The sequence below is a fragment of the Diabrotica undecimpunctata genome, chromosome 3 (genome assembly GCF_040954645.1).
Source record: "Diabrotica undecimpunctata isolate CICGRU chromosome 3, icDiaUnde3, whole genome shotgun sequence".
In the NCBI taxonomy this organism is placed as follows: domain Eukaryota; kingdom Metazoa; phylum Arthropoda; class Insecta; order Coleoptera; family Chrysomelidae; genus Diabrotica; species Diabrotica undecimpunctata.
The window spans coordinates 23,795,924-23,804,517 of NC_092805.1; the positions used below are offsets into that span (position 1 = coordinate 23,795,924).

The 8,594-nt window shown below is 32.2% G+C and overlaps 1 pseudogene; it reads left to right on the top strand.

Annotated features, from left to right (window-relative positions):
• Positions 1-6,424: 6,424 nt before the first annotated feature.
• LOC140435707 (splicing factor 3A subunit 3 pseudogene) lies at positions 6,425-6,955 on the top strand (annotated as a pseudogene).
• The last annotated feature ends 1,639 nt before the right edge of the window (positions 6,956-8,594 follow it).

The window sequence follows — 8,594 nt, forward strand, 5'->3', positions numbered from 1 at the left end:
TCCATTTGCTTTTCTATTTTTAGCGTTTCTTATTGCGTATTCTACTTCTTCTTTCAATATGTCTGGCCCAGTTGCATTGATTATCTGAATTAAGTTGTTTCTATCGTCTTCAAATAATTCATTCAGCTATTCTGTCCATCTTTTTATTTTATTCTCTAGATCTACAATAAGATTTCCATCTTTGTCTTTAAGTTTACCTATTTGGCATTTCTTTATGCTTCCTGTTATCTCTTTTACTTTTTTGTGCATATTGAACGCATCGTACGTTTTCTCATAGGTTTCCATTTCTTCACACTTTAATCCACGCCTCTTTGGCTTCTTTTATTCCCTTTTTTACGTGTTTGTTTATTTCTTTGTATTTGTCTAGGTAATTCATCTTTTTTCTTTGTTCCATTAAGTCTAGTATATCGTGTGTCATCCACCCCTTATTCTTTATTTTGGTTTTTGTAAGATGTTTCTTTCCTGGTTTTTGTATAGCTATATTTATGTACTTTAATTTTTGGTTAACGTTATTTGTATCATTAATTTGTTGCTGCACTGAACGGAGGTTTTCATTTATTTCTTCTCCTGTTTCTTGTCGTATATTTTTGTTTCTAAGTTTATTTAAATCTAGTGCCTTTCTGTGTGGTCTTCTAATATTTTTTGGTCTCACCTCTATCACAGTAACTAACGGATTATAATCTGAGCCTATATCAGCTCCTGGGTACGTCTTAGTACATTTAACAGCATTACGGTACCTCCTTGCTATCATAATGTAGTCTATTTGATTTCTCACTATTTTTTCTTTGGTATATTGTGGATATGTCCATGTATATATTCGTCGAGGAGGTAATTTGAAAAAGGTGTTTGTTATTACAAAGTCTTCGCTTTGGCAAAATTAAATCAATCGATCTCCTCTGTCATTTCTGTTTCCAAGTCCATAGTTTCCTATTTGTTCTCCTCCCTTACCTTGACCCACCTTGGCATTAAGATCGCCCATTATTATGTTAATATGTTGCTTTTTTATTGTTTTCAGAATTTCTTCTAAATCCTTGTAGAATTGTTCTATTTCATTGTCATCTTTATCTGCTGTTGGTGCATAGACTTGAATAAAATTTATTAAGTTATGTCTTTCTTTAATTTGTATTAATATTAAGTGCTCTGAATAAGGAGTACAGCTAATCAGAGAGTTTTTCCATTTCTTTGAAATGATGATTCCAACTCCGTAACGATAAGTGTTGTTGTCGATTCCGGAATAATAAAATACGCCATCATTTCGTGTTGAACATTTCCCAGATCCTGGCCATTGTGCATCGCTGATTCCTAAAATCTAGGAAAAATCCTAGTCTATTCATTTCTTGTTCAGCATTATCCAGTTTTTCTGCAGAGAACAAACTTTTAACATTCCACGTTGCAACTCCTTAAGTTGTTGGTTTCTGCGCTCTTGTACAAGGATTTCGCATGTTTACGACCAAGTGAGCCTTGTAGTCTTGTGTTTCTCTAACTCTGCCGGATCTTGGTATCCTATTTCCATGATCAGTAGGGTTTCCAGTATTTTTGGTATACACCATAATGACTTAATTAGAGGTACTCTATGAGTCCGTAATGTAGTGGTTCCCCGTTACCTTTTGCAGTCTTCCTACTGATCGTCTTCATATTGGAGAACCGTTTCTTGCCATATTTACTAATCTATTTGTTGTCATTTGGATGCATAGCAGATTATCTTAAGTTTTTTTTAAGTTTTAAGCTTTTTTAGTTCTTACGTTTTTTATTATTTCATTCATAATCAGGTTAAGCAATAAAAGACTCAGAGAATCTCTGTCTTATCCTATTGCCAGCTTCAATAGAGTCAACAATTTTTCTTCTACGTTTACTTGTATTGTGTTGTTTTGGTAGATATTTTCGATCGTTTTGATTATTCCTCAAGGATACTGAGGAATAATCAAAACGATATGTACGATATGTCCTGTACTATTGCGTACAATAAGTGGATAACGTCCTTTAATTGAACCTGGTCAAATGCCTTCTTAAGGTACACGAAACATAGATATGCTGGTTTTTTGTACTCTAATGATTTTTTTTTTGCACTTGCCTCATTATAAATATAGCGTCGGTGCATGATCATCCCGACCTAAAACTTTGTTGTTCTTCTGCTAGTGTTATAAACACTTTGTGTTATAAAAAATTTGGTTATTAATCTTAGTGTGGTGTTTAATAAATTAATTCCTCTGTAATTTTCCGAGTCCAATTTGTCTCACTTTTTAAAGAGAGATATTAGGATGCTTAATCTGCATTCTTGAGGAATTCTGTTTTGCTCTATTATTTTTTGGATTAGTTTTAGTAGTTATTTGGTCATATCTTTTCACCCTCAACAGGGATCACACTGGGCGTTTTTGAGTTGGAACAAACCATTCATATTCATTCGTGAAAATACGTTTTTAAACTGGTATATAGATAGTGTAGTGATCTTGGATTCTCTACATTTTTTTACATAGAGATCATATACCTCTTTCTTCGATTTTAAAATTGATTCCAAATACGTTTTACTAGAATACGATCTGCAATAATGTGAAGACATCTTTGGTAACTGCTGTAAGAACGTCTCCATATATTTATTTTGCTCATGTTTTAGTGGTGTTGTTTTTGTTGTTCTCTTAAATAGTTCTTTGTTAAAACTTTTTAGAGTCCAGTCTCTCGCAGTGCACTCACTAATTCCTGACGTATATAGAAACATAAGTTTACCTACACCTAATCTTGTGTTATTTGTTTTTGAGTAATATTTTAAACTAAAGGACTATTTGTAAGATGCAATGTCTGATTTCTTTCTAGTACTTGGTACAACTACATCTATTAATCCTAAAATAAAAACTTTTCTGTGGCTCCAATCTAAATCTTGCCAAAAATGATTGAATGTTTCTAGACGAAGTTCTTAAGTAAAATTATTACAGTATCTATTTTTTGCCTTAATACACGATTCCTTACTATTGGAAAAAATTTTCTTTCGCTTACTTTTCAATCTTGATATTCCTCTCTTCTCTCTCGTTTATAAATATTGATATTTGTTGCCATACTAATGGATTGTCTTGACCTTTTATTGCGCGTTTGCATTGTTTTATAGGTTCATTGAATGCAGATATATTATTTATAAGAATATTTTCTGTTTCTTCGAAGTAATGGTCATTTCATCCGTGAATTCTTCATTGGAACTACAACGGAAGTTTGTCGGAAGTTCATACAGATTATCTGTCGCATCATTAACATCAAATCTAGATGTTACAGATTTGTCGATGTCATCAGTTTCAAGGTGTCTATTGATTTGTCAAACCTTCATTGCTTATTCCAGATGGCCCTGTTATGCCATGTGCGTTATCACATTCCACCCTTAAAGAAATTGCAAACATGAATAGAACAGTAATCCCTAGTCGTCAGCAATATCTGCTGGACACAATTATAATAGTTATTATTGTTTGATTTACTTCCAACCCTATAACAGAATGATTAATATTAACATTTCCATAAGATTTATAGAATCCTATAAAATAAGTTTTAAGTTTCTCATTTAAATAGATGATCAAGGTAAATACTGGTACGCGATATGAGACACATAGTAATCATAGGAATAATAATTAAATATCTTTGAATGTTTTTAGTAACAAAATAATTCCTTTCGTCTTCGCACACACACTAGGCAATGAAAATAATACAAAACTCACCTGTGGTTCGAGTAGATTCTTCATCGAAATAAATACTAGTATTATAATTTAAAGGTTTATTGCGAACAAGTTCCAATATTCTCTTGCTTCAGGAAGACATTTTAACATTTATTTTTTTGGATCTAAGTAAAGTATTCGTTGTTACTATAGGTTCTTCTTCTTCTTAAAGTGCCCTCTTCTTAATGGAGGTTGGCTACTACAATTTTAAACTCTTCTCTATCTTCAGCTGTTCTTATTAGCTGTTCAAAATTTAGCTCTGTCCATTGCCGGATGTTTCTGAGCCACGATAGTCTTTTCCTTCCTAGGCCTCTCTTTCCCTCGATTTTTCCTTTCACTATAAGTTGGGCATATTGGTACGTATTATTTCTCAGTATGTGGCCTAGGTATAATGTTTTTCTAACTTTTACTGTGTTAAAAAGTTCTCTTTCCTTGCCTATTCTATGCAGCACTTCTTCGTTTGAGGTATGCGATGTCCATGAAATTTTGAGTATTCTCCGGTAGATCCACATTTCAAAGGCCTCCAATTTATTTACGGTTGATGTTTTAAGGGACCACGTTTCAAATGCATATAGAAGAGTCGACCAGACGTAGCATTTTGATAAACGTAGTCGAATTTCGAGTTTTATTCGAGAATCACAAAGCAGTTTTTTTATTTTTTCGAAAGATTTTCTGGCCTGTTCTATTCTCGATCTTATTTCTAGATCAGGATTTAGGCTGCTATCGATCCAACATCCCAGGTACTTAAATCTATTGACCTGTTCAGTTACCATATAACCACACTATAGGTTCAGTTACCATATAACCACAACTTCACTGTGATATATGAGGTTAGGAATCCTGTTGCTAACAACCAACTTGTCTGCGCATGTCACGTACCCTAACATAATTGATTCAATTGGGATAATATTACTTATAATATTTTAATTGTGGCGTATTCCCAATAAAATAGTATCTACTTTAAAAATGCCACAAGAAAATAGCTTCAGAACAATATTTCGACGTATGGTTTCGTTATATTTTCAGAGTCAACTTGGACTTTGACGTTTACAAGAATTGGTCATTATGATAAAACGAAACAAGAGCTACGCGTTTGTAATAAAAACTCAATTTCGTAAAAAATCGACTTACGAGGTATGAGAATAATGTCGATGATATATTACTCTTTTTTTTTACTTTTCAATCATTCTCCAAGTATCAAATGAAAAATGACTAACAAATTATCATATGAACATTTTATGAAATCAATATTTTTAAATCATTGAAGAAACCGATTTTTTAGATACCTAATACGATCGTTCCTACTAAACCGACGGCCCTCTATCCCGTTATACATTCTCGCTCAAACACACACACACACATACATACATATCCGCACATACACATTCACATAGTTCTGGCTAATAGTTTCCCAACTATATTCAAAATTCGTTATTAACACGCCATTGACCTAATAGGTTTTGGTTGAACGCTGCAGAATTTGAAGATCGGTAAATTATATGGAGTATGAGAGATTCCCCGCTATTTTGAGTTCAATGAATATAATCAGTTTAGATTGAAAATTGACCCAAGGGGATTCTTCAGTTAAGTGTTTCTCCATAATTTTCATAGAATTTGCAGTCATCTTGAATCCAAGTGTTGAAATAGTTTATTTTATCTATATAGTGCGTGTCTTAAGTCTCCTCCAAGCTATTTTTGTAAGTTTTTGGGCAATCCAAAGTAAGACAGCTGTTTATAATTTTTGTTTACCATTTTTTAAGATTATGTAAAATTGGTTTATATGTTATGTAAGACTAGCCCTCTACTTGCGATTTGTAGTCGGGTGATTGTTTAGACGCAAAGTTTAAACACATTGCTTTAAATACAAGTCAATCTATTTGTGACTAAATATTCACAGCGATAAGTAAACGCAACCTATCTTATTTTTACCGCGATGCGATAGTCGCCCTACATAATGCTCACATAAATCTTCTAATAAAATGTAAAACTGTTCAATAAAAAATCTTTGATTTGTTAACTGATGAATCCGATAACGATGCTTTCGTCGTTTACTTGTCGACAGAAGCAAAAGAGCGATCACACAAGTAGTTTCGATATCATCCATTGCAAAACAAATGTAATTTAGCGTTTTAGAAATCGTAGTGCAACCTCTCTAGATTTTCTACGACAGCGATTTTTTTGTCGAGTCGACTAAAAATCGCAGGTGGAGGGCTAGCCTAATACATTAGCTGAAAGTTTTTGTGCCTTTCTTGTGTAATAATTTGCTAGATTTTAGCTGCTTTAAAGAATGCTCGAGCAAATCAATTAATTTCTTAAGTTTTTAACTATAAATCACAGTTTCCTTAATGAATTGAAAAATTAAAAAGTATATTCAGATACAAACTAGACAATAAGAAAGTGATAATAAGAATATATAACAAATATGTTAGAAACATGAAAGATAGAAAATTTACACAGTAATTTAAATGTTGAATAAAACGTAAAAAACCCTAGAAGTCCTGACACTCAAATAAAGAAATTGACTTTTTATTTATGGAATTTTGTGATCTTTAATTCTGAAAAATCTTGAAAACTTTAAAAATTGTTTAACAATTTCCACAGATCACCTATTTCACATATATTTTAGAATCCACGGCCAGATAAACACAATACAAAAAAGAAGATTGAACTCTGAATATTATAGGTTAAGTTGAAGTTTGTAGTTTATATTCCCCTGCTGCTGCACTTTATTTAATAATAAAGGTAAATTAATACAAAAATGGAAACATTTTTAAAACAACAGCGTCGTTACCATGAAGAAAAAGAACTTTTAATTGATGCCATAGTAAAAGAAATGCTTCACAAAAAGACTACTTTTAGAGAAGCAATAAACTCAGGCCACTTAAGAAAGTACCTACTGGATAGATATATGGCTTCAACAGAGAGAATAATAGATCTTTATGACGATAGGGACGGACAACATAAGGCTGAAGTAGCTGCTCTGACGGGCCCTAACGAGTTTTAAGAATTCTAGTGTTCCCATGTCAGTGGAATTTGATGCATTTGCTAAAGCCAGGGAAAATCCTAACGAAGACATGTCTAACTTTGTAGAATTTACTGATAAGGTGGGCTATTGGAAGTATTTGGATTTACATGAATGTTATAAAAAGTATATAAACTTAAAAGGTATAGAAAAGGTAGATTACATTACCTACTTGGGTATGATTGACCAACTAGATGATGTTCCAAAAGAACGAAGAAGGTGTGAATATAAAAAATATATGTGATGAATTATTAAATATTTGACTTAGTCTGTACAGCCTAGGTATAAAATCTCTAAAGGATTTAGACATTGATCTACAAGAGCAAGTATGTAAATATATATCTCTATTTCTGGAGGATTCTGAAGGATTATTGAAATAATCAGATTTATGTATATTATTGAATGCTAATTCATGTTCAAATTGATTATCAGTGATGAAAATTAACAATAAAAACAACATCAAGATCAATTTAGTTTCAGAATTGTGGTATCGTTAGTGTTCAATCACAAATTAATCCCTTAATTTGTAATCTCACCTTATTCTTAATATTTTATAGTTTCACGTGTATAATTGAAACATTGTGAAAACATATCGTGTAATATTTTAGTAATTAGTTCATTTACCTACAACGTAATAAATTGCCGAATAATATATTTTCCAATTGAACTTCCTAAGTGTTACAATTACGGCTTAGATAAAATTTTATTGTAAGCTCATAGTTCAAGGTTTGTTAGTATGATAGAAGGAATAACCTCTGTGCTGAGGTATACATTATTTGTGAGATTATAAATTGGAGATTTTAGCTCATTCGAACGTAGTCTATTATAGAAAGATACCTAACCATCATCTTTAGAGTAATTATTAGTAGCTGTCAATAAAACCATAATTTTCACTCCACAACTTCAACGTTTCGATCGAGAAGAAGCGGACAAAGGGGCATTACAAACGATTCGATCCTTATATCTACATTCGAATCTGTCCACACTTTTGGTGTAAATATCTTTAAGTTTACTGCCTGAGAAAAGCAGAGTGTTGTACTAAAAAACATACGCTGAATTTATTGCATGGTGCGTCGAGAGAAAAATAATATGATATTCAGAATCTGTATTGTTGACATATTTTTCAAACATTGCCGAAAAAGGACTATTAGCAAGTTTGTGTCCCAAATATTCGATGCTAAAATCAACCGTAAGTTTAAAATCAAATATTAATATATCTAAATATAATAAGGTAATTATGTTTATCAAGAAAAAAAAGAACAGGTTATGTACCAAAGAAATCAAAAACACTTGAAAAAGAACCAGTCCAGAAATTCATCTCTAATGCTCCTACGTGTTTCTAAGGATAAAGGTAAACCAGTAAATTAAGTTTATATATTTAATACTCGTATTTCATAACATTTCATTTTGTAGGTTGCATTGATTTTCGAAGTGGCTGGTGCGTTAAGAAAGGACAAACTATTGAAATTAGAAACAAATAACGTTCAAGACTTGGGGTCAAAGTTTCTTGTCACAATAAAAGTATCAAAAACACACACAAATAGAATATTTACCATAGTAGATAACGAAGCAAATACCATTCTCAATGCGATCAAAGACTATATTTTTTAGACCGGCACACACACCACATAAACGATTTTTCATTTTTTATAAAAATAACAAATGTTTCATACAGCCAATTGGCTTAAATACGTTTTCCAAAATTCCTTCCGTTATTGCTAAATTTAAAAATTAGACCACCGCATCTCTACACTGGGCATTGTTTTAGACGTTTCTCTGTCTCAATACTGTTTGACAGTGGTGAATACTTTTCAGCTATTGAAAGACTAGGTGGCTGGAAATCGACTGCTGTAGCAGAAGGTTGTATAGATAATTCTATGCAG